Source organism: Athene cunicularia, assembly GCF_003259725.1.
Source record: "Athene cunicularia isolate RWA chromosome 14 unlocalized genomic scaffold, athCun1 chr14_part1, whole genome shotgun sequence".
NCBI lineage: Eukaryota > Metazoa > Chordata > Aves > Strigiformes > Strigidae > Athene > Athene cunicularia.
This window is the reverse complement of record NW_020799118.1, coordinates 4,074,547-4,097,813: the sequence shown is the minus strand read 5'-3', so window position 1 is coordinate 4,097,813 and position 23,267 is coordinate 4,074,547. Positions and strand designations below refer to the sequence as shown.

Sequence of the window (23,267 nt, the reverse complement as noted above, 5' to 3'; positions counted from 1 at the left end):
ACTTGAACTGACAGAAGGGGAAGAAAAGACATGCTGTTACCATTAGATTTTTGTTAGTAGATAAATAAGTACTAATGCTTTATACAAGTGCCTGTACTTACACCAGAACTTTATACAGTGCTTTTTGTTGTAACTCAACAATGGGGAACGACACCAGGAAGGCTTCAGTCTGGTTTATGAAAAACTTGAGCAATTTCCCTAATCTAAAAAATGCAATTTTATCATATGCCATACTGCTTAGCTATTTTGGGTGGAACAAAAACCAGTTTCAGGCCATAACTAAGAAGTGTACTTATAAAAATAACCTTTTTTTAAAAAAAAAAAAAATATATATATATATATAATTCCTGTGAGGCTTAAATTGATTTCTCTCATCTATGGTCCAGGCTGTAGTGGTATCTTCAGTTTTTATTAGGGGCATCACTGAAAAAGCCATGCTATCAATTTTGTACAGTCACCAGGCATTTAGAGTAGATACTGGGGAGAGGTTAATTTAGGTCTTTAGGCTTGTATATTGGCTTTGGAAGTGTAGCTTTTCCTTTTGTTTTCAAATGTTTTGTTGGACTGTTTCATGGAGTAGTATTATTCACTAACTCTTATATTCAGAAACTGCATACGAAAGCTTTCATTTTATAATTAAAAATCTGGAAAGGTTAAAGTGTTCACCTGTATACAGTCAGTCTAGTTGTATGGAACATAACAGAGAGGTAGATGAGATTTATCTAGTGGTATCTAGACTATGGTAACACTATCTAGAGGTAGTGTTATCAGTGTCAGCTGAATGCTGTGAATATGAGAAGGGACAATTCTTCAGGACTTTGAAGCTCTTTTAAATAATTTTGTCAAGTTTTCCTAATACCAAGCAAACCTATGTACCAGATGTTGCTTTTCTAGTCTCATTTTTAGCCAGTGTATGTTTTTACTACTACTGATGACAACAGATTCCTCATGCTGTGTTGCTGTCAGTGGGGTAGGCAAAAAGGACAGGGTAGAAGGGCTCTGCTGCAGCGTTGACTCAGCTGTGCACCTTCAGATCCTGAAAAGTGCTGCCCTGGGAGTTTCACAGCTCATTCAATCCAAATGTTTTCTCCTGTGGGAGGAAAGCAATGGAGGGCCAGAAATTTAATGTACCTACTACAAGGTATTCAGAGGAAGGATCCTTGCAATTGTTTTGTTAAATTTAAAAGACACTGGGTCTCTCTAAGTCTAAACAGGCTTTTAATACATAAAGCCTAGTTTTCTCTTTATTGAAAGTTTTAAAATGTTATTTAAAATATTGCTAAGCAGTTATGTCCTAGATACAACAACTCTGTTCTCTGCCTATATGCACCACAAAGCACAGTATGTGTCTTGGTGCTACTGGCTTGCAAGGCATTATCTAAGCATGTTTGATGGGGAATTATATGCCCTAGAAAGAAAATCAATAAAGACATCTGCTTTCAACTCCCACATTTTCTCCCTAGTTCTTCCTGTGATTAAAAATAAAATACTTTAATATATGCAAACCTAACACCTAAAATTATGCAGTCCATTTTTTTGTCATGTCCAGGACTATAATTCAAGCAATTCATGGGAGAGTAGTGAGAACTTCTACATTATCTCTTCTTTTCCAGATGAGCTGGACCAGAGTAAATAGGGTGTATACAGCTCTGAAAAAACGGCTTGTTTCAGAGGGATCCTTTCAGCTGCAAATCCTTACGTCATCCACTCTAAAGAGTTGCCTAGCCCAACAGCTCTGTGAGAGCTCAGGGTGTTTGTCCTGGTGGGTGGCTGAGCAGATGCCAGTATTCTGCTGCAGCTTGGGATGCAGGGTGAGTGTTATCATGCAGCAGTAACTAGGTGAGAACCTGGGGATGCGTATTGTATTTACAAAAGAATTATGATTGAGGAGACTTCTCAGTAACACTGGAAAGGTGACTGGGTGCTATGAAAAAGTATTTCTATCCCATCCTTGAAGAACTTAAAAAGGTGGTTTTATGCTGCCATTCTTTGTGGAAGCACAATCGGATTCTCACAGAACGCTGTGTTCTCTTTTCATTACTTGAAATATATCTCCTGCAGTCATTTGTTTGAGGACTTATCACCAGAGTGTAAAGCTTGCCTATATTAAGATCTACGATGAAATGCTACTTCCATTACTTTTGATACATGGGTTCCATCCACTTTGTTTACTGTGGTGTGGCTTTAGTAAGCATCCATCTGTGCAAATTCTTTCCTAAATTGCAAAATAATCTGTGTTCTCTAGAGGCAAAGTTAAGTATCGTATTTTTGACCCTGAAGTTTTTTACCCCTTTCTTGTATCTCCTTGGATAAAACTTGCCTTTTTGATGAACGTCTTTTATCACCCTCTTAATTGGTTATCATCCACCTTAACTGGTGTATTCTCTTTTATCTACTATTGTTGCTTGGTATATCCTTAATAACTTTAAAGTTCAAAATAATAACAAACTGGATCTCTTTTCTTTTGGAGAAAAGGACTTAGTTTATGAGAACATACATTTGTATTATCCCTTTACTATAAAGCTTCTCCAAATTGCTGTATCTATGGATGCATTGTCTAGATAACCCTGTGGATTTCTAAAGGGAAAAAAGGAGGAGGAATTTTGTACGCAGTTTAGGGTAAATCTAAGTGAAAGCTTAATAAACTGAAATTGAACCTCATTGGTGAATGGCTGCATTCTGCCATGCTTAAACCCACTTATGACTATGTTACATCTCCCTTCAAACTATTTACTTTATTTCTATTTGAGATTTATCACTGAATTAATCTATGTTCCGTTATACATTACTCAGGAGGAAAGCAAGAGTACAAATTAACGCTGAGTTTAGATGTGGTCAAACAGCATTTGGCATTATTTAGAGGCAGCTGATGATTTTCAACCACTTTCGTTGTCTAGGAGGATAACATTCTGTATTATTGCTCTTGAATGCCTTCACATGTTTACATTTTTGTTGCTGTTATTACATATATTCTCTCATGGTCTTAAGACAGATATTGAGCTTTGATTCATTTAGTGTCACTTTGAGAGAGATCATTGAGGAGCTGTCAGAGTAATTACTGTGCAGGAGCTGCACAGTAATTTTCTGCAAATAGGTTCTTTAGCTCTCAACCTGTGAAAATCCTGATGTCAGCAGGGATCCTTGAAAGTATAAATTCACCTCTGAACATGCATTTAATGGTTTGAAGAAACAACAGTATCTTGTGGAGTTTCAGGCAGGCCCTGCATAATGGGAATATATGAGTGGTGCTGTGAGGCGAAGCAAAACAAGGTTGTAGGGCCAGAGTCTGTCCCACTCTTGGCTCCCACGCTCTCCTGCTGCAGACCCCATGGCCAGCAGACCCTGTGTGCTGAGGGACTAAGGTCAGGGAAGAGCTGCTGTGGTTCCAGAATGGGGTGGTATGGGAGCGTGAGGTGGGGGAGGAAGGATGACTGAAGGATCAGGAGTTGATGAAAGGCCTTGTCAGGAGTGAGAATAATATCTCATGAATGGTGGAAGCAAAGGACGAAGTGGAATTAAGTTCACTTTTTATTGTCATACTCTAATTACTACTAGCTGTCGTACATTTGTGTCTAGTTAATAAAGGAGCTAAAGGGAAAAAGGGTGATGGTAGTTCTGCCATCCTGATGGAGAGGGAAGGAAGAAAAAGATAAGGAAGGAAGAAAAAGATGACTGAACATACATATAGGAAATAGCTTGTGTCATCTGAAAAGAATCTATTTGTAAAAGTTTAAAAATTAAAAAGGAGCAGAGGTGATATGGAATACTGTTTTCTAGCAAGCCAGTAGAAGTGAGTAGCTACAAAGAGCTCTTGCAGCTGGGGAAAAAATAGATGCCATATGTCTTGGAAAGGATATAGAAATCCATTTTAAAAATACTATATGCAGGAAGGAAATAGCTGTAGGAATCCATTGAACTGTTGTCTGACCTAATAAATCTCTGCTGTCTATAGTTAGCTTTTTGCTATCTGTCTTTTCTTTGGGGAGTTACATTTCAGATGCAAAGATAACTCTGCAAATTGACATTATAAAATGGAGTTTTGCATTGATGCTTTTTTTGTGAGCCTGAAAAACCTGTATCTCAGGTAAAGGAATTTCATTTTCCACCTAACAGAAGCATCTTTGCTAGAAAGAAGACCTGAGTTTAAAACAGGGCAATAAGCTGTCAAGGAGCTGTGTGCACTGTGTGCAGTGCTGCAGGTTTTTGGCAATTCATACAAAATAAAATAGCAAGAGAATCCACAGCTGTGCATGTGCCCTTGGTCCTTAATCATTAATAGTGACTGCTCTTCAACAGACGCCAGAAATCTGTTTTATATTACATCACCTAATAAATACATTGAATTTAACAGATTGAAGGTGTTGGGGTTTGTTCGTTTTTTTTCTTTTGGGGAAAAAAGTAGAAACACTCAGCTCTCCAACTCAGGCTGCAGGTGCATCTGTCTGGTTTGCAATCTTGCACAGAGTTAAAAATATTTATTGCTGCATGCACAAGGACCAGGCACACCGGCTCCTTTGTGCTGCATGGCCTTGCAGCCAGAGTAGCAAAACCTTGCAGATCCTGTTTAACCGGTAGTTATGGACACAAGAGGCTTGCTTACCAGCACGCAGGTTGTGTTCTAATGAGAGGACAGGGGAGCAAGCAATCCAGCCTCTGGTGTTGAGCAGAGTTCAGTTTTCACTGTGAAACAAGCAACCAGGCAACTTCACAATGGATGTGCTTTCTGGCAGTGATGCGGTCACTTGGCTTTTTTACAGACGCAGCTCCGTCTGTTACTTATCCCATAGTCTGGCACCACAGTAACTAAACCTTCAACAACAGCATGTTGCAGCAGAAACGTGCTCTGACATATGCTATAGAAGATAACAAATGGTCCACAGTCTGTATAACAGCATAGAAGAAATGACCAGAAAGACAGCAGGCATCTCAAAAGCTATTACTGGATCTCTCCTTAATAGACAGAGGCAGTTCTGTTTCATGAGAACTCAGAGGGAATATGCAGGGGTAGGAAAGTAGCAGGGTGCTATTTTACTTGATACAACCTTCAACCAGAATGTCTTAACATATATCTTAACATCCTCTATTTCCCTTATATAAAAAGGAGACATGTATTGTGAGAAAGGAGACCACAGGTATCTTGCTGACTTGAGTAATCAGAATTTTCAAAGGAGAAAAGTATGTCTTTACCATTTCTATTGCTGTCTCGGGTTTGTCAAATGCTACTACAGCACAGGTGTTTAAGCACCTCTTGTCTGCTTCTCCAACTGGGTGCAAGTTGCCTGTGGGTGATTCCTCTAAACTCAGAGGAAGCTCCTGCTGTGGACTGTGTTGCCACGTCCTGGTAAAGTCTGAAGCTACGTGGAGTACTCCCAAGAGGTATTCATACAGGGCATCGGCCTGAGTGAGGCACCAGGGAGATCTGGCCGTGGAGAGCCTCGTGCACTTCCCGATTTTAGCAGCATACTGAGGGTCAGGAGGTATGTTGGTGCTCATAGAGACACACCTCTGAAGGATGAGAAAAGCAGAGAGGTTCCCCCCTTCTGTCCTAAGCACTATTTTTTTTTTTTCTCAAGAATCTATCACCTACTTCGTTTAGTGCTGTTCTCTTACTTTTGTTGTGAGCTTTAGTAATCTTCTGGGAGTTTAGTTGCTAGCAGCATTGTGGCCTTTCACTTAAAAGAACATCCAACACTGTGTTGCAAATAAATGCCTGAAAAAAGACCTAAAAGCTGATGTTTGAGTCCTTTTGGTAGGATTCTGATACTTGGTGTCCTGATAAAGTCCTGTATCTTTTTGCAGTATCGTATTTCTCAGATGCTAATTTTATCTAATTCAAGTGAAAAAAAGATGGTATGATAATTTCTAATTGTTACCTGTGAAACCTATCTGCATTATCCTGGAAACCCAAATAGGGCAGCTCTAACTAACATATCCTGCAGTTTTCAATGAATCATCTGTATTTCCAAGTTTGCTTTCACATAGCTGCTGAAAGAGCAGAATTGCAACTAAAGTGTTGGCAGTTACAGTCCTGGCAGGGTTGTTATCACTCATCCAGCTTTTGCTGTATAATTGAGAATTCAGTGCAGCTCTTGCTGAAGAAAGAGAGTTTTTTGAGTTGCACTGAGATTTTGTAAATGCTTCAGATAACCACAGCTAAAAGGGTCTAGTGTGCTTGTACTGAAAGACAAGCAGGATTTATTTTTTTTTTCTTTCTTTTCAGGTCAGTGGCTCCCAGAATAATAATATATGGTTGAACACACAGACTCATTTCCAGAAGGATGATATTGCAGCTTAAATGTTTAACACTAGGGCACTATAAATGTTAGCCTCAGTGTAGGGTTGTTACTACCAAATTAAAATAGTCCAGCAGCAGCTTGTTAACACCGCAATTTGTTTATTAATGAGAAGATTTAGGTCCTCCTACTCTAACACAACACTGGTCAGTACTTCTTAAAAAAAGCAAAAATCTTTGAAATGATGTAATATTTCATATCTGCATCCATTTTCTACCTATAGCATGGGGGGGGGGGGGTAAATAATAATACCAGGTAAATGGATTCTTCCCGATCCATGCCAGATGGATCCTGCTCTACGACATCGCTCCCTTCTGACAGACTAATCTTGTAAAACCCTGCATGTGGTGGAACTTGGCTTGGTGGGTATCTCAAAATCTGCCTCAATCTCATTAGTCTGAATCTGGGAAATTAGTAAGAGTCTTTGGAGTAAATTCATGTCTGTTATTAAATCAGTGAAAGTGTATGCTTTTTCCCCTGTGGTTTTTAAACTGAGATTTGCAGCATTGAAAGCTGACTGCTTCCTTTGAAAGTTTCAATATGCTGTTAGGACTACTAAAATGAAATTCTGGTATGCAGAGGAAAGTAGTAATTTCATAGTATCTATTCTGAATTTGCCTTTTTGTCCTCCATTCTTGACCCATAATGTAACAGCTGGCCATCAGAGGGGTGTTGCACTACCAGCTGCAGTTGCAGGTTGTTTCCTGGTACACCGTAATCAGCCTGTCTCTCGGAGCGTTTCTAGAGAGTTGAGGCTGAAACCTCTGTAACTTTACCACTTTCAAAGATGTCTGTAATTGAGCTGTACGTGTTCAGAGCGGTTGGAGATTCTTGATAATAATCCCCAGAGAATATACCTTGTACAATTTCTGAAATAATAATTCCAAATATATGGAGTTCTTTCATTCAGGCTATCAAATTGGAAACAAACTAAAAGCCTGAATCTTTCCATGCGATAGCAACAATAAGACCTGGCAGAAGCTGCAGGTAGAAACAAATTTCTGATCCCAATCTGCTGTACAGAGCCCTGTCTTCAGGGAAGGTACAAGGCACAGGGGTAAGAAAACACAATTCCCACTAGTTTAGTTTAAAAGATGCTTCAATTTTTTTCATTTTTCTCCACCATAACTAACTCATTCACATTGAATGTGACCCATTCCATTACCCCCAAGAACAACTAACAATTGATTCTGTAATAAAGTCTGACCTAAGACCACACTTTATTATACAGTACTGCAAAAGATGTTCCGTGGGAGTAGGCTTGAGAGAACTGGAATAAATACATCAGTTTGCTCTATGCCTTGCATGCAGAGTCTGCAAGTTGATTCATTACTGTAATAAAAAGATATGCTGTCTTTTCTCAGAATGCTCATGGTAGGACACTGAGAATAGAAATGAAATGTATCTGCAGGAGTTTCACCGATTTGTTCATTTTAATTCCATTTTCTTAGGAATTTTTCATATTTGTAACTAATCTGAAAAATATCAACAGGCTGACACTTAATTAAAAAGTATGTAGCATTGCCATTATGCCTTTACAGGGGGAAATTAGATGCTGATTTCACACTGATTTAACATTTCTCTTCCAGTCTGCTCTTGTAACTGACATTTCTGCCTTTCCTCTGGGTGTCCAAATGCAGTGTCTGAACTAATCAAGAAAGGCTGAACATTGAGCAGTGTGGGCATTCTGGACTGAAGTAGGCATATTCCAACTCAGAAATAGGTGAATACAGAATGTGTTAGTATTACCATATACAGTTATAGGTCCATGCATACTGATTTTTAGAAAAAATTGCCTGGTTTCTTAGAGCAAATTTTAATTAATTTTTCACGTTCTCAGGATAGGCTGCATATTGATATTGTTGCCAAGTCACTAGTAACCTTATGGAGCGGTATAACTTCAAATAAGATGGAATACCAAGGAGAATTTTGTGTGCTTGAGTAAAAGATTTTTCTGATGGGTGTTTTCCATTGCACACTGTAAATCTGCCTACGTTTGAAACGGAGAGGAGACATTATGCAGACATGTAGCTCCCATTTCAGAGCTGGAATAATTCATGCAGATTATATTTTATATATATATATATATATATATATATATATATATATATGCATGATATAAGGTTGTTGGGAGGCTTGGAGATATGGTGGGCTCGTTGTTTTTTTTTTTATTTTTAAGGAACAATCAGTGTAACTTCCACCTCTATACCTGGTTTATTTTTAAATTGATCTTTTTCCCTTCTTCTTTGTCATGAAACACACTAATAAATAATGGACTGTCCATTACATTTGCTCAAAACTCAGTCCCATAATAATCATCTGCAACAGAAGATCTTCCATGTTCTTATCTTATTGATTCACCTCATCTTGCAACTGTGGGCTTGGCTTCCCCATGTAATGTGCTGGAGGTCAGCTTTGTGGGCTCTCTGAGTACAGGCAATTCATCTTGTTTTGTCAGTGTAGTACTGTGCAGTGGAATTACCTGCTCTGTTACAGGGCACTTCAGGAAAGGAAGTAGGAAGCTAAACTTGGATATTCTGACTACCAATGTTTTATTCCACCTATCAGCTGTCCCCTCACATAGCTTTCTTATTTCAAGTACTTCTTGTTGGGGGTTTTCAGTTTTTCTTGTTTTCCCCAAGCCTGTAAGCAGACCTGATGTAAGTGAACTTACTAGCTGGAATAAAGCATAGGGGTGCAAAGTAGGAGTTGGAGGAGTGAATGATAGTTGTAAGCAATAATATTGCTTCAACTTCAGAGTCCTAACCTTGTGTAAGATGAAATTTAGCTCCAAGTTTCCACAATCTCTTTAGCTTAAATGTCAAAAAAGGTGCCTTCAGTGTGTATCTGTTAGAGCACTCCTGGGCACTGGTTAAGACCTGGACTGGGAGCCCAGGGAGTTGTAAAGGTTTCATGATCCCCTTGGGTTAAATTAAGGTGAAATGACACCAAATGACCAGTTAAAATGTTTTACTTGCAGTAGAAACAACTTAAACTTGGAAAAGGATAATAAGAGAGGTGGTCTCTTGTTGATAAATCTGTAAGAAAGGCAAGAAAAGGAAGGGAGAGAAAAAGAGATAAAGAATCTGGATCACCACCTAGTGTTGTTTCAGGTTTGGTAATCTTGGGTGGTGATGCACACAAAGCAAATATTTCTGTCACCTTTTAAGTTCTTTTTATCAGATGATTATCATAGTAATCCGAGAGGCAGGTATTCCTCAATCTCATTTCCACGAGAGGTGAGGAAAAGGTGGAGCATGGGTTCTGCACATGCATCGAGGGGGAATGGGGTGCACCAACCTCCTCGTCCAATTGAGTTGGTGGTCATGCTTGCCCCCCCTTTATTTTTTTTCCTCATTGTTTTGCATGGATCCATCTGGTGCTGGTTATTTCTCGCTCTTGTCAGTCTTTTAACCCGAACTTTCACTCAGTCCACCTTTCCCCCCTTTGAGGCTCATCTAGGGAGTTTGGCAATGTAACCACAAGGGAGTGGGGATGTGCATGCTTCAATACACTCTGTGCTTCCTTAGGTGGCATTCCTTAGGCTAATCACAAAGGCCACAGCTTGCCCTTGAGGTTTTCTGTGTTGATGAATGTTTGAGACATTCCTTCAGTTCCTTGCAGCACTTTAACAGCTCTGCAGAACTTGTGAACCTTAAAATAAATTTCTTCTGTCATTTCTGCTTCGCACTACTACCTAGTTCACAGCTCAGAGCACTGACTGTGCATTCGTCCATTGTAACTTCTGAGTGTCACTGTGCTGAGTTGAGAGATGCCCTTGTTGGCATTACTGGAAACCTTCTCCTTTCTCTCTGAACAGTCTTACTGCTCAGTAGATTTCTTCTCAAAACTTCAGCCGCAGCCGGTGGAGGAAGCAGTGTTGACACAGAATAAGCCTTGCCCTCCAATCTGTATCTCCATCAACACATTGGCGACTCTGCTCTTTTCTGTGAAATGATCAAGAGCAAACAGAAATGTGATGTCAGCATTAGAAAGGGACCTTGTCTTGTGGGAGTGTTGTTGTCCTTTTCACACCTGTTGTAATTGCTGCATTTATAATTTTGCAGGCTTTAGACACTTCATATATACATGGCTGAAAATACGTCATGAGTGACATGTCAAATCCCTTGTTGGCCTCTGAGACTTCTAATAAGAATTGCCCATTCAAGCAGGAATTTCTTACTCCCTTAAAAGTTTGCCCATAGGACAGAAACCAAATACATTTTGATTTTCTGAAGAGCCACCAGTGATAATTAGGATAGTTTTCTTCAGGCTGATTGAAAGCAGCTGTATAGGAGAACCTGTCCAATGGTCTTGGTTTAGGCTAATGACAACAATGTCTATCTGGTGGGAAAAAAAATTGACATTGTATGACTTCTGCTGAACTGGAATCACCAGGGTTGGAAGCCACATCTGCCTTTTTGCTGAAAAAGCAGGACTGTAGAGTGCTGTGCTTCACTGAAGGACTTGGATAGCTGCATTAGTTGTGGGTCGTGGAATCAGTTGTAGGAGGCAAAGGATGGGCGTATGTTATTTTCACATAATATACAATGAGAGTGTTTCATATTGAATATGTGGCTAGAAGGGTCATTATTTCTACCTTCAAAAATATCTTCAATAAAATTATGGTTTGGATGAACTTGGATGTCAGGACTTTATCATCAGAAAATTAATCCCACTCTTTTGATTAGCATTTCATGTGTGTTAAGGTTTTATGGGCCTCAAGCTATTTGAGTGTGTTGCAGTGAAAACTGGTGCAGAAAATGCTAAATAAAGAGTTTATTCATAAACATATTCAAATAATGTCAGGTCATTTGGGATAGAACAAATATCCCATTATGAATTCTTTTTCCAGAATACCCCAGTGCTCCTGTTTTCAGGCTGTACTTTGGGTACAATTGCCTTTAGTTTAAAAGTACTTTACAAATATGCGTGTAATTGAATGGGATATGTTCCTCACTTGTATAAAAACAAAAGGACTTTTAGCTGCTTTGCAGAAATAGAAGAATTGCATTACTAATTTCAGAATTCTGGATCTTTGGTTGCTTTTAATTTTGTTAAAGATGTGTATAAATATCAACAAACTGAGGAAGGCTGGAGGGTGGATGATAAGGGAGGTTTGATTATGATTTGATTACCGTAATAAAAAAGTGGAAAATACTTGCATTGTAACAGCAAACCTGCAAGCCTTTGTCAACTTCTATCTGTCAGAACATTTATGCTTCAGCTGCTCGGTGTCAGTGTTTCTGAGCTTAGCTGGGAAACACTGCTTTGTACTAGAGTCCAGATAGCTCCGTGTCCTTTGGGTCTTCAGTCCAGCGTCAAAAGGACATGCTCATATGCCTGTGATCGTTTCAGTCTTAGTTGTGGCTTGGAAACTGTCCTAAACTATAGTGGTTTCATCTAAAAAAGGAGGGGGGTGGGGAAAGGTGCAATGCTGTCTCTATAGTAATAGTAATGTTAAAGTTATGACAGATGGAAATGAGGTCAAGTGCAGAGTAGTAAGTCCTTTTATTAGGGTAACTGACATAAACAAAGGGACTTTAAGACACACAGGACCTCATCTGTAGTCGAGCATGTAGACTTTAAAACGAGCTTCATAGGTAAGTCTAATAGAGACATATTACTTCTCTGTGCAAACTCTATCTCAAACAGTCCAATATAACTAAAAGATCCAAAGGGGGCAGATGGGTCAGTCCGTATTCATTTAGTATTTCTATTTCTGGCAGCATCTGTGCCAGGATGAGGAGTGGGGTGGGGGTCTGTGTTTTGTTTTATTTTTAACCCGAGCAGACCTACGGAGAGCTCTGAGAATTCGATGCCTTTTTGGTATGTAGGGATAAATTCTTCTAGACTGTTCTTAGTTTCATCTTCCTATGAAGAACTGTTCTGTTCATTCTGAGTTTTTTGGGGTTTGGTCAATCTGTTCAGAACCCTAAGCTCTTTCTTTTCCAACTCTTGCCTGGGCAGAGAGATAGATGCTGGTAAAAACAGACATTTGGTAAGGTTATAATCCTTCTCGCTACAGTCCCTTTGCCTCCTGTGTATGACTTAACTTGGTTACAGCCACCTGAAATCTCAAAGAGAAAAACTGTTCCCCTGGATGACAGACATTTTCTGTTTTCTGTGTGAAGTCTCTGCTTACCTCTGAGGCAATCAGATTTTTAGATTATATAAGCAAATCATGAAAATAATTACAGACAGCTATTCTTCTGTGGTCGTCTAAAAGGATAATGAAATGAAGGAGGATAATTACGCTGAAGCTTTTTTTTTTTTTTTTTTTTCCCCATAGATGTTGCAAAGCGTTTTGCTGTGTCAGTTCCTTTTGGACACAGGGTATGCCATCTTGTGGACAAGTCATATTATGTCTCAATCCTTGAGGCAAATACTTGTCTGTGTGTGATAAAATTGCTTAGTCGTGAAATATGTAAAATAGTACAGATTTGCAGCTTAATGCAAGCAATCTCTCTTCTTGGATGCTAATTTTGTAATTGAAGTTACTTCAGTTTTCTTGGTTCCGAGGAAGCTGAATTTCTTTTGCTAGGATATGAATCACATGTAAAACTGTCAAACATAAAATTCTTTGCAGTTTTCTTCTTAAGTTTAGGTCAATGACCTAGAATTACGTTCTTCTGGGAACAAACTGGAAATAATTCTGAGAAGCCTCTGTCAAAGTAGCATAATTTCTATATACCACTAATAATAAAATGAAAATAATTCTAGACATTTTATTGCTTCAATAATGAGAGAAAAAGTATTCTTCTTATTAGAGACATAAACAACTTTTACAAATATTTTCTATTTGAAATTAAGATATCTATACTCTTTATTGACCCATACTAGTTTGATTCTTTTTCAGTAGAAAGCAAGTGACAACTCTTAAGACATTCTTTAGTGATCCTTTCCAAAAGCAATAAGGATTTGTTTTACAGGGAAGACTCCAAAACCCTCAACATTTGTCAGAATGTTATGCTTGCTGAATGAGATAATTTCCCTTTTCATGCAGAGATCAGAGATCAACAGATTTTGTCTTGTGAAAGTCCTCTAGAGACAGCCCACTGCCTGTTTCTTCCAAATTTTAAATTAAGACAAGTTTATGGTAAATGGTTCCAAAAAACAAGTATGTGAAAAGTAAAACAGACGGTTACAAAGGTGAAGTTTTGCTGTTTGCTTGTAAATACGATTCTAGCAGGAAAAAGCCTCAAATAAATTGATCTAACATAAAATCAAACTTGAACACAGTTAGAAGCAATTTTATGTTTAAAAAAACCCCGTAATTTAAATTTTATTTCATTAATAACAATTGCTGGACAAACAAAGTAGTGACAATCACATGCGGGTTAAAGAAACTTTAGCATTCATTGTGCTGATAGCTCTGTCTGTCCTGCAGGTAGGCAGAGCCCTGTCTTTATGGTAGATGTTAGCTGGTCATGCAGAGGTATGGTAAAGGTGGCTGATTAATAAGCTTTCCCACCATTTATGTGTAAGAGAATTAGTGCTACAGAGGTGCAGGCAGCTTCTGGTAATAGATTTGTCACTCAGTACTGCAAGCTCTCAAGCAAGTGGCAAAGCAGCTGGGTCAGACGGTTCTGCTGTTGAGATGCACAAATGTGGGTAATGTAAGCTGATAAGAGAACTCATGACTTACTAAACAAACATCTGGGACCAGAGCCAAGTATTTGAAGATACTAACTTCGCCCACCCATATGACAATCAGTGAGGTCATGCACATTGTGATAATCATAAGGATCTCTGTATGCTGACCAACACTGAAAAGTTATTTACGAACTGGACTAAACTGAGCCATGAATTTGTGGAGAAGCAGTTTAGTTACTGTAGATTCTGTTCTGGTTTTGGTTCAGATCACATGATTTTGCTGCAGGGCAAATTCAGGAGGAACTGCGTATACAATCAAGACTCGCAGAAGCTGTGCATACAGCAGATCAGCCAGCTCTCAAAATCCCCAAGTGCTTTCAACCATCACATGAGGGTTTCTAGTTCACTTATTTTATCGCTAGTGTTTGCCTGTAAGGATATTCAATTGTTTACTGATTGCCTTGCTTGTCACAAAGGATTAGTCTGAAAAGACAGAGGATCCAACTGAGGAGTGTCCCGAACATTTGGCATCCATATGTAACAAAGCTACTCAAGGCTGCCAGCAAATTTGGTGAAATGCTTTCTTAATGTGTAGCACTAGATGACGAGATTGCATTTCACTATTATTAGTCATCGTTTTGGTAAATGGGTATTAATCCTCACATTGTTGTTGCAGTTTTAGCTCTGTAACTCTGACCGTTGTGCTGATTTTGTCCCCAGATGGTAAGCTTCCTGGCTTGCTGCTTCCTGCAGATAAGCAATATCAAGTGACAAGACATGATACGAAATATCTGAATTTCTGAAACAGGAACTGACACCTTCCCAGCTGACACTGTTGGCCATTTAATTTATATGTGGATTTGAGAAATCACTGAAGTGCCTTTAATGAAGGCAGTCCTCCCAGAGGTGGGGAACTAAAGTATTAAATATTGTCAAAGCTATTCTTAAATCATATAAGTTATAACAACCAGAGATTATAAACCAAGACAGAATTCAATAGCAATAATTTCACAATTGCCAGAACTGCAGCAAGTATTACTACTGCTAAGTTCAAATGTTTGTAGCATGAAGTGAGAGGAGCATAAGAAAACAAATCCTTATTGGCATCTGGCTTTGCATGTAATGTGTGTGAGTGATGCTGGGAATAGTTTAAGAGCCTTAAGGAGAGCCTCACTGGATAACTATGAATTTTTAGCAATAAGGTCTCTCTACATATTTCTGTATTTCTTGCCTATATCCCAACTAGATTGTAATAATTCTGCTGTCCAGATGACAGCTGTGTGAAAGATTTTGTCAGAATTAGGCACAAGAGACTGCTGTATCATTCCTTACTCGCTCCAGATCCACAGAGTTGGATCAAAGCAGTTCATTAAGATAAATCTGGTTGCTGCCTTAAAATAAAACAACAGAAAGCTTAAATGTAAGATTTAGATCAGTGATTTCAGTGGTCAGATACAACGTGAGCCAGCAAAACTGACTTACACCAGGACTACACCACAGCTTGGCCAAACGGTAGGTCAGGCATTATTCTGGAGGAAGAGTGAGAAGATGGGATTTTTGCACCGCTGTGGTCAGCAATGGCATCACAGTAGTTGAAATCATGCTTCAGTTCTGTCTATAGGAAAAATAATCAGGCAGCTTTATTTTTAAAATCACATCCTTCCTGTTCCCTGTCAGGTGAGTAGGAAGATGAATTTGAAGGGTAAATGGTTGGAGAATCATAATTTTCCTCTCTGTTTTCTGATGGCATTAATAGAGAATCCATCAAATAATGGATGACTTAATCAGGACAGATCTGCCATTTTTAAATGTGAAGCTATTCTATCATAATAATTTCTTTTGTTTTGTTACACTAGGAGAACTATTACTGGCAGTGAATTGTTATTCTCCTTGTAATTTTTTGCATAAAGTGCCAAGTGTTCTGGGAAAAATAAATCCATCATTACCTGTTTTGACACCACACTGCTGTGTCGCTCTCTAGGGGAGGTGATACGATTTACATACTTAAATGTTTTGCTCTAGTGTGAAATAGTGTTTTCCAGTCTTGTGGCTGTTATTAACTGTTATGATGATCAAATAACACTATGGGAGTTGGTAATTACAAAGGAAGCAATACTAAGAGAAGGACAGTAAAGCATTAATATTTAGGTTTGGATCAATTTCGCAGTTCTGTCAACCAATTGCAATCCTGGGGGATCATTTGCAGTTTCAGACTTGAAATGCTACTTCTGTTTCATGTAATAAATCCATTAATATTCCAATATTCCAGAAGTATATTACCCCACTTCAACTTGCAGATGAAAGAAATAGGTCTTTTTTCCTTAATGGTCATGCTAAACAAGGTACATACAGTGATGAAGGTGCATGCTTGGGAAAGAGGATGGCAAGAAGATGCTGGATGTTCAGTATGGGGGAGGAGCTGTTGTGATACCTTAAATGAAGAGCTGGCCTCCCTGGGAAGGGGGACAGCCTCTGCCCCTGCCCAGTGGAGGTAGGGAAGCCCATCCCCACGCACCTGCCTGGCACACGGGCAGGGTGAGGAGTTCTCTACATGCCAAGATGGCAGTAAATGGGCAGCTGCAGCCTCAGAAGAGAGAACAGCAGCAGCCAGGAAAAGCTCAGCCTCAAACTTGCCTCACAGGAGAGCACCAGTCCAAGTGGCTGCTGTGAAAGGTGTGTGTGGGCTGAAGAGACCTGAGAGCAGTTTAAAAGCTCAAATTTTGGGAGAGTTCGCTCTTTATATCCCATTGTTTTCCAGTACCCAGGGTGAGGTGAAGGAGGTGGGATCACAAAGGAAAGTGTAAAAGACACTGAAAGAAAATCGGAACTGAGAAAGAAGATGGTTTTATGTAAGATAACATGTGTCTGATAGATGACTTGAAGTAATTATTTATCTGCTATGAGGGTTTCTTTTGGTTTTTTCCCTCCTAGTTCCATATTGGTGTGGAGCAATAGTTTTGTTTTGATACATGAACCTAAGCAATGATGCTGTCAGTCATGGTGTATTTAACTTCACAAAGTAGTTTCTGAAAGGGAGGGTGTATTTGTGGGCTCTTTTCCTCTCCCCCCGCCCCCTCTGTCACACACAGATTTTATTCAGGGGTAATTTAAGTTGAAATTATTAACTCCCAAATCAACATTGCATTTCCCCTGCCCACTGTCACAGCTTCTTAAAAAGACAAGTGTTTGGAAACCAGCATTTAAGGTCACCCACTTCCTGGCTGCTTTGAAACCCAGGCTCTGCTCATGTTCACACAAGCAAACTGCACCATACTTTCAAATGAATTTGGCATCTATAATGTCAGACTCTTTGATAACTGCACATGTCGGTAGAGCTGTATATTGAACAGGACTGGTGCTCATTCAAGCAGAAACAATACAACAGTGTTGTCTAGGCCTGTATCTGCAAGCTGTTAATTATTGCATTGTTAGCTCTGAAGCATTTTGTGATTAGTACTTCTGTAGCAGTACAGGAGAGGCAGTATATTATGGCAGTACTTAGTTTTAAATATTGCATTTTTATGTACATTCACGGTTAAAAGTAGCTTAGAGAATAAAACTGAAGCTGTCTGCACAGTACAGTCAGAAAATGCTGAAGTTACTAGAGTGTGGGTCTGGAAGCTGATGAAACTCTGAGCTCAAAAGCTTGAGGCTTCCTTTAGCTATTGCTCCTCTGCCCAACAGGCTTGGAGAGGACCACTGTGGTGACTTGACTTGGATAAATGCCAGGTATCCACCAAGTCGCTCTATCACTTCACCCCCTTTCCCCTTGTTTTCTCAGCAGGGCAAAGAGCAGAAAGAAAATAAGATAGACTAACCCTTGTGGGTAAAACAAAAGCAGTTTTAATATAGCAAAGCGAAGCAAAGGTCCATGTGCGGAAGCAAAAAAAAAAGAAAACAGATTTATTCTCTACTTCCCATGGAGAGGCGATGTGGGGCCTCTTCAGCATCAGGACTCCAATACTCATAGTGGTTGCCTCTGAGGACCAAGGTGACCCCCCCCTTCCTCCTTTCTCCCAGCTTTACACTGAGCAGATGTCACATGGTCTGGAATATCCCTTGGGTCAGTTGGGGTCAGCTGTCCTGGCTGTGTCCCCTCCCAAGATCTTGCCCATCCTGTCCCACTGGGGGAAAAAATGTCAGAAGGAGCCTTGGTGCTGTGTAAGCACCACTCAGCAGTAGCCACCACACCAGGGTGCTACCAACACCCTACAGCTCCCAGCATAAACCACCGCACCGGGAGGGCTGCTGGAGGGGAAAACCAATTCCAGCTCAGCCAGACCCAGTACAACCATGTAGAAGTCAAAATTATTTTTGTCTTGCACTGAAGTCGAGTTAACTTAGACAGAAATATTACATGGTAACATTATTCTTTCAAAATGTAGCTCTTGTCTATCCTTCATTACCTTCACTCATGAATCATTTGGCAGACTTTAAATTTTTTTTAATATTTACCAAATCAACTAATACACTGTCCCAGTCTTTGTTTTATCAGAGCTCAAAGCCCTATGTGCAACCTACACGAGAACTTATTTAAATACAAAAGTCAACGACACGATCTTTTTCCTTCCTGATCAAAAACCACCCAGAGTGCCGACCATTAAAAGCATTGTATAAAACCCCATAGAATTAATTAAGGGGACTCTATATCCTACCATGAGTGTTTTGCATTCGGAACCTCAGCCAGGATAGTTGTACTGATTCTACAAGGTGCTAACAGAGGTCCTGTCGGTACCTTAGTAGGGATATGCGGCTCGAGTTTTGTGGCTACCAAATACATGTATGTATGCAAATACCACCTTTATAAAGCCATAGTGCCTCGCAAGGCGTGAGGTTGCTGCTGGGGCTGATAGGTGGTTTTCCTGTTTGTCAGCAGGCGGGCTCAGAGAGGCTCAAACCTTCCATCCCCTTAGCGCTCCAGTGTCCCAGCGCAGCCTATACAACAGGGAGGCTTTTCTCAGCCCAAATTCCCACCTGCTATGAAGGAGCTGCTTAGGTAACTGAATCTCATCTGGGCAAACTGTGTGCCCAGCTCATGACAGCTCGGTATTACCAGTGCTTCGAGGGCACCTCAGCACCGTGAATGCGCGCTTTACGCTGAAATGTGGGATGTGTATCTTGTTTTCAGCTTTGAGGATTGAAGTGTGAACCTCAAAGCTCGTGTCACATGGTCGCTTGGCTAGTCAGAGAGAGAAAACCTCCCTTGAAGACTAGCTGCTGTTAGCTGGAGCTTGCGCCTGTATCCATTTACATCCATGGCACCAATAGTGTGTGTATTTTATTATTGGTTAAAATGCAGGTCAATTTTAATGAAGCAAAAGTCAGTAGAAATCAAATGACATAATAGCAAGTTGTACTGCTGTTTTGTGGTGTTGTGTATGGTTTTTGTTTTTTAACTGATGCATTAGTTCTTAAACCAGATGGGGTTATTAGCTCACCATTGGGTGTGTTATACCATGTGGGTGACACGTGATTTGTTATGATCTAGGCTTGTCCTAAATGTATTTTCCAGAAAGTCAGCCAAGTTTGTCTGGAAGTAATCAAAAGATGCAGAATCTCTTACTTCTTTAGTCAGTTTGTTCCACTTGCTTATCACCTAATTATTGAAATGGAAAAATAAGACATTAATCTTCATTTTCCCAGCTTTGTTCTGTGAACACACGTTTTTACTATACTTTTCTCTCTTTGATTAAAATGCTCTTTACAAGCTGATATTTTCCCCCTATAATCCAGTGAGTGATTTAGGACAATAATTTTTGAACTTGAAGAAAGTCTATTATTCCATAATTGAAGAGATTCAATACTCAGACTCAATATACTGATCCTCATATCAGTGTTATTACTTAATGAGAAACATAAGGAAAACCCCATACATTCTGTATACTGATTGTTTTGACAAATATGTACAAGTAAATTTTAAAAATTTATTTTACTTCCTAAAAAACTTTTTATACAAATTCTTTATCACTAACAACCTAGCAGAACAGTATCTGACAATGTAGAGTAAAAGGAGTAGAGGGGAAGACATTATTTTGATTCAAATAATTGCATATAAATCTTCTCCAGTTTTGTTAACTTTTTGTCAGTATTATACACAAAATTACATGAGAGAAAATTTAGCTCATAGGCGAGCTAAATTCGCTATGAAGCTCAGAGACAATTTAGAATTAGCAAAATTGATGCTAAGCTCTACCACTTTAACCAAAACTCAAGCTCTGCTTTCTCAGGCAGCCGTGGTGAGGAGCTGAATTTTCATTGAGTACCACCTGACACTGTAAGTGTAAATAATTTGTTCTTCATCACCCCTTCTGGAAGTTCATGCCCTTGGGACTTTGAAGTAGATTTTCTTCAACTAATTGATGCTTGCAGCAGTGAATTATGTAGAAATTATAATTCTGGGGTTTTGGTCTGGTTTGGCTTTGTTCATGACTTTCAAGAATTTGGAAGATTTATATTTGAAGTGTTAATCTTCTAGATGACACTGCTGTTTGTGTCTTTTTTTAATCCCATCAAGTTTCGCTTTTTCTCTTTTAAAAAATATTTGTATTGTGAAAAGCAGATGTATGAGTGGCTTTAATTTTAACTGTTATTGTTGGTCAGGATGTTGACTGGCAATTGCAGTACCAAAATGACTGGTTGCATTTTGCTTGTACTAACAGTTCGAATTGTGTTGCAGTTCTTGTTCTGTTTGCTTTGCAACCTGAATCAGCCACTGCAACAGTGAGGAAAAAAAACAACATTCTTTCAGATTGTTTAGTTTAATGTATCTACCTTGCTGCCTCTGTAAACCTATGCGTGTACATTGCTTACTGGTCTGCAACTTCACTCTGGCACAACTCTACGTAAGTGTCTAGTATTACTGAAATTATCAAAACTCATAGGAATTCATCAAATTGGTATATGCAAAATTACACACGCGCACACACACACACACACAGAGATTGGTTTGTATGTGTGTAAGTCCTATGATTTCCAGGCAGGAGAAAAATAAGATGACATTTACTTATTTTACATTTGAGGGCACATTATGGCTAACGAGCTTTTAAATGTACATTAACTTCTAAACTTCGTTTAGTTTCTTTGGTGGAAACTCACTGTTGTAAAAGCAAAAGCTAATAAATTTAGCATGTATTCATTTTTTGGGCTAAACTGACATCTACTGGTGTTCTGTAATACAATACATGCAATTAGCACGATGACAAAATATACACAATATTCTGTGTACATTTCCATTTCCCTGACGCTGTTATAGCAGCCCTGGTGATGACAGTAGGGTGGAGAAAAGTGTCACAGCCAAACTACCGGGTGGGGCTGCCTAGCACATTGTGTGTGCCCCTGGTGAGGTGGAGTAGAGCTCTCCTGGTTATAGCATGCGGCATTCGGACTTGCTTCAAGCTTCTGAAATTGCCATGTGGCCTTTTTTCTTATATTTTTTTTTAATTAATTATGTTTATAGTCTTCAGAACCAAAATATTCTGATAGGTACCCGGGGAGGGTGGGAGAGGAGTAATAAAGATTTATCTTAATTTCTAGCCATGTTTCCTCAAGCTGCCTGTGTCCCCACCCAGTCACTGGGTCTGTTGCAGGAAGATAACTTCTGTGGGTCCCCAGGCACAGGCGGCTGCACCCAGGAAGCTCTGCTGGGTTGCCCTACAGGGCAGGCAGGACTCCTGCCCGACCCAGGACTCCTGCCCGACCCAGGCTGGCCAGCGGGCTGTGGCTTGCAGATGCTACAGTAGCCTGGCCAGCCACAGTCCAACTAAAGCTGATGCTTCTAGTGCCAGCCAGCAGAAGACTGGAAAGGGAGGAACTGGTGAATGGTGGGAAACGTGGGAGGGAGGAGGCGTAGTGAGAAGAAATATGCTCATGCTGGTAAACGGATGCTGACCATCTGCTGTATTTGGACATTTGGTGGAAACGGTAGTAGGGCAAAAGGGAACAATGTTACTGAGGTCCCCAAGGAGGAGTAAAAGCTGTAGCATGAGCCAGCCTCGGACTAGATGTAAGCAAAAAACATGGGAGAGCATGGCAGTCACAGTAAGAGGGCTTTCAGCTGAAGGTAGTGCCTGATTTCACCCTGGGAGATGTGTTCAGTCATGGTTTCTCTCTCATGTGGCTTCTAAGCTGCTCAGAGCCACTTGGGGAAGGGGATTTAGTTACAAAGAGAACAATTATTCCCATTTTAGTTAACCCAAAAGTAAAAATTACTTCTATTCTGCTCCTGGGAAAAATATAATATATAATGTGATTTCTTGATAATGATGATGAAAATATTTTCAGCTCTAAGTCTAGTTCGACTCTCAGGTTCAAATGCTAACTCACAGGAAGGACTGAATGCTGCTGAATCGCACCCCCCACTGCCCCCCAAATCAGGGGACTGGGGGTATTCACACTGCCAGAGCCCCCATACTCCAGCATCTGATGAAACCCCCAAGTACGTGTACCTGCAGGAGACTCAGTAGATTGCTGTGACTGCAGAGCTCACTGTCAGGCTTATTGTTGCTCAGGGTGAGAGCCCCTTTTGTCCTTCGAAACCTGAACCCTGGCTCTGGGATGGGTTTGAATTGAAGCTTTAGACATGTTACTTAGGATGAGATCCAAGGAAGGATTTAGACACAAAAATAGGACTTTAACGGATTTTAGATGCTTCCAGCCGAAAGGCCTAATGCACAATCCCTGCTGAGCCCTCAGGGGTTACCGACTCCCTTCAGTCTAAAGTGGATTAAAGTACTTAAATTCTAGGTCCTGCCAACGGTTCACCTAAACTACAGCTGGTGAAGCACTCCTTGCTGAATCCCTTTCAGGGATCTGCCCAGTAATTTTCTGTTTTTCCTTTGAGCTAGTGGGTTGGATGGAGAAAGGGGGTGACACACTCTGTGTTTTCCAAAGACTGAATCAGATTTAATTGCCTGTGAAGGCACTAGTTAAAATTACAACATCTGTTGAAGGTTTCTTTGATAATTTTATGTTTTCTTGCATGTCGGGTTGTCAGAAATAACTGAACTTGGTAACATAAGGGGTGCTGTAGAGTTAGGGGAGGTTTTTTTCCTCCTGAGCTACCGAACGTGGAGCCTGGCTTCGCTGGTTGTGGGAAAGTCGAAGATCCCTTGTTTTAATTTGTCAGTCTCTGAGTGGGATTCGCGGCGAGAGCTGCGAAGTTTCCCGGTACTCGGGGCTGGCCGCTCGCATAGCGGAGCGGGGAAGTTACGGCGCTGTGCGTCAGTCATGTTTGTACTTCCACAGACTTTTTTTTTTCCCCTTTCCTTTTCCTCCGCCCCTGCTCAGAGGCGCCGCTCCCAGGTGCGGGCACAGCCAGGCGGGGAGCGGCCGCGGCGCTGCCGGTAGGTCCGGGGGAGCGGGGGGCTGCGCGGGGCTGCG

General features: G+C 40.2%; 1 protein-coding gene across 4 annotated transcripts in view; it reads left to right on the top strand.

Moving 5' to 3' along the window:
• Nucleotides 1-23,267, top strand: part of LITAF (lipopolysaccharide induced TNF factor) — an 86,957-nt gene that overhangs the window by 47,382 nt on the left and 16,308 nt on the right. Inside the window, exon 1 of one of the 4 annotated variants that reach the window (XM_026858851.1) lies at nt 11,807-11,896. The exons of 2 other annotated variants lie outside the window; for them this stretch is intronic. The gene's annotated coding sequence lies outside the window, so the exon portion shown is untranslated. Of the gene's footprint in view, nt 1-11,806; nt 11,897-23,108; nt 23,231-23,267 lie in introns of those variants that run through there. One more of the 4 variants, XM_026858848.1, reaches the window with a different exon arrangement.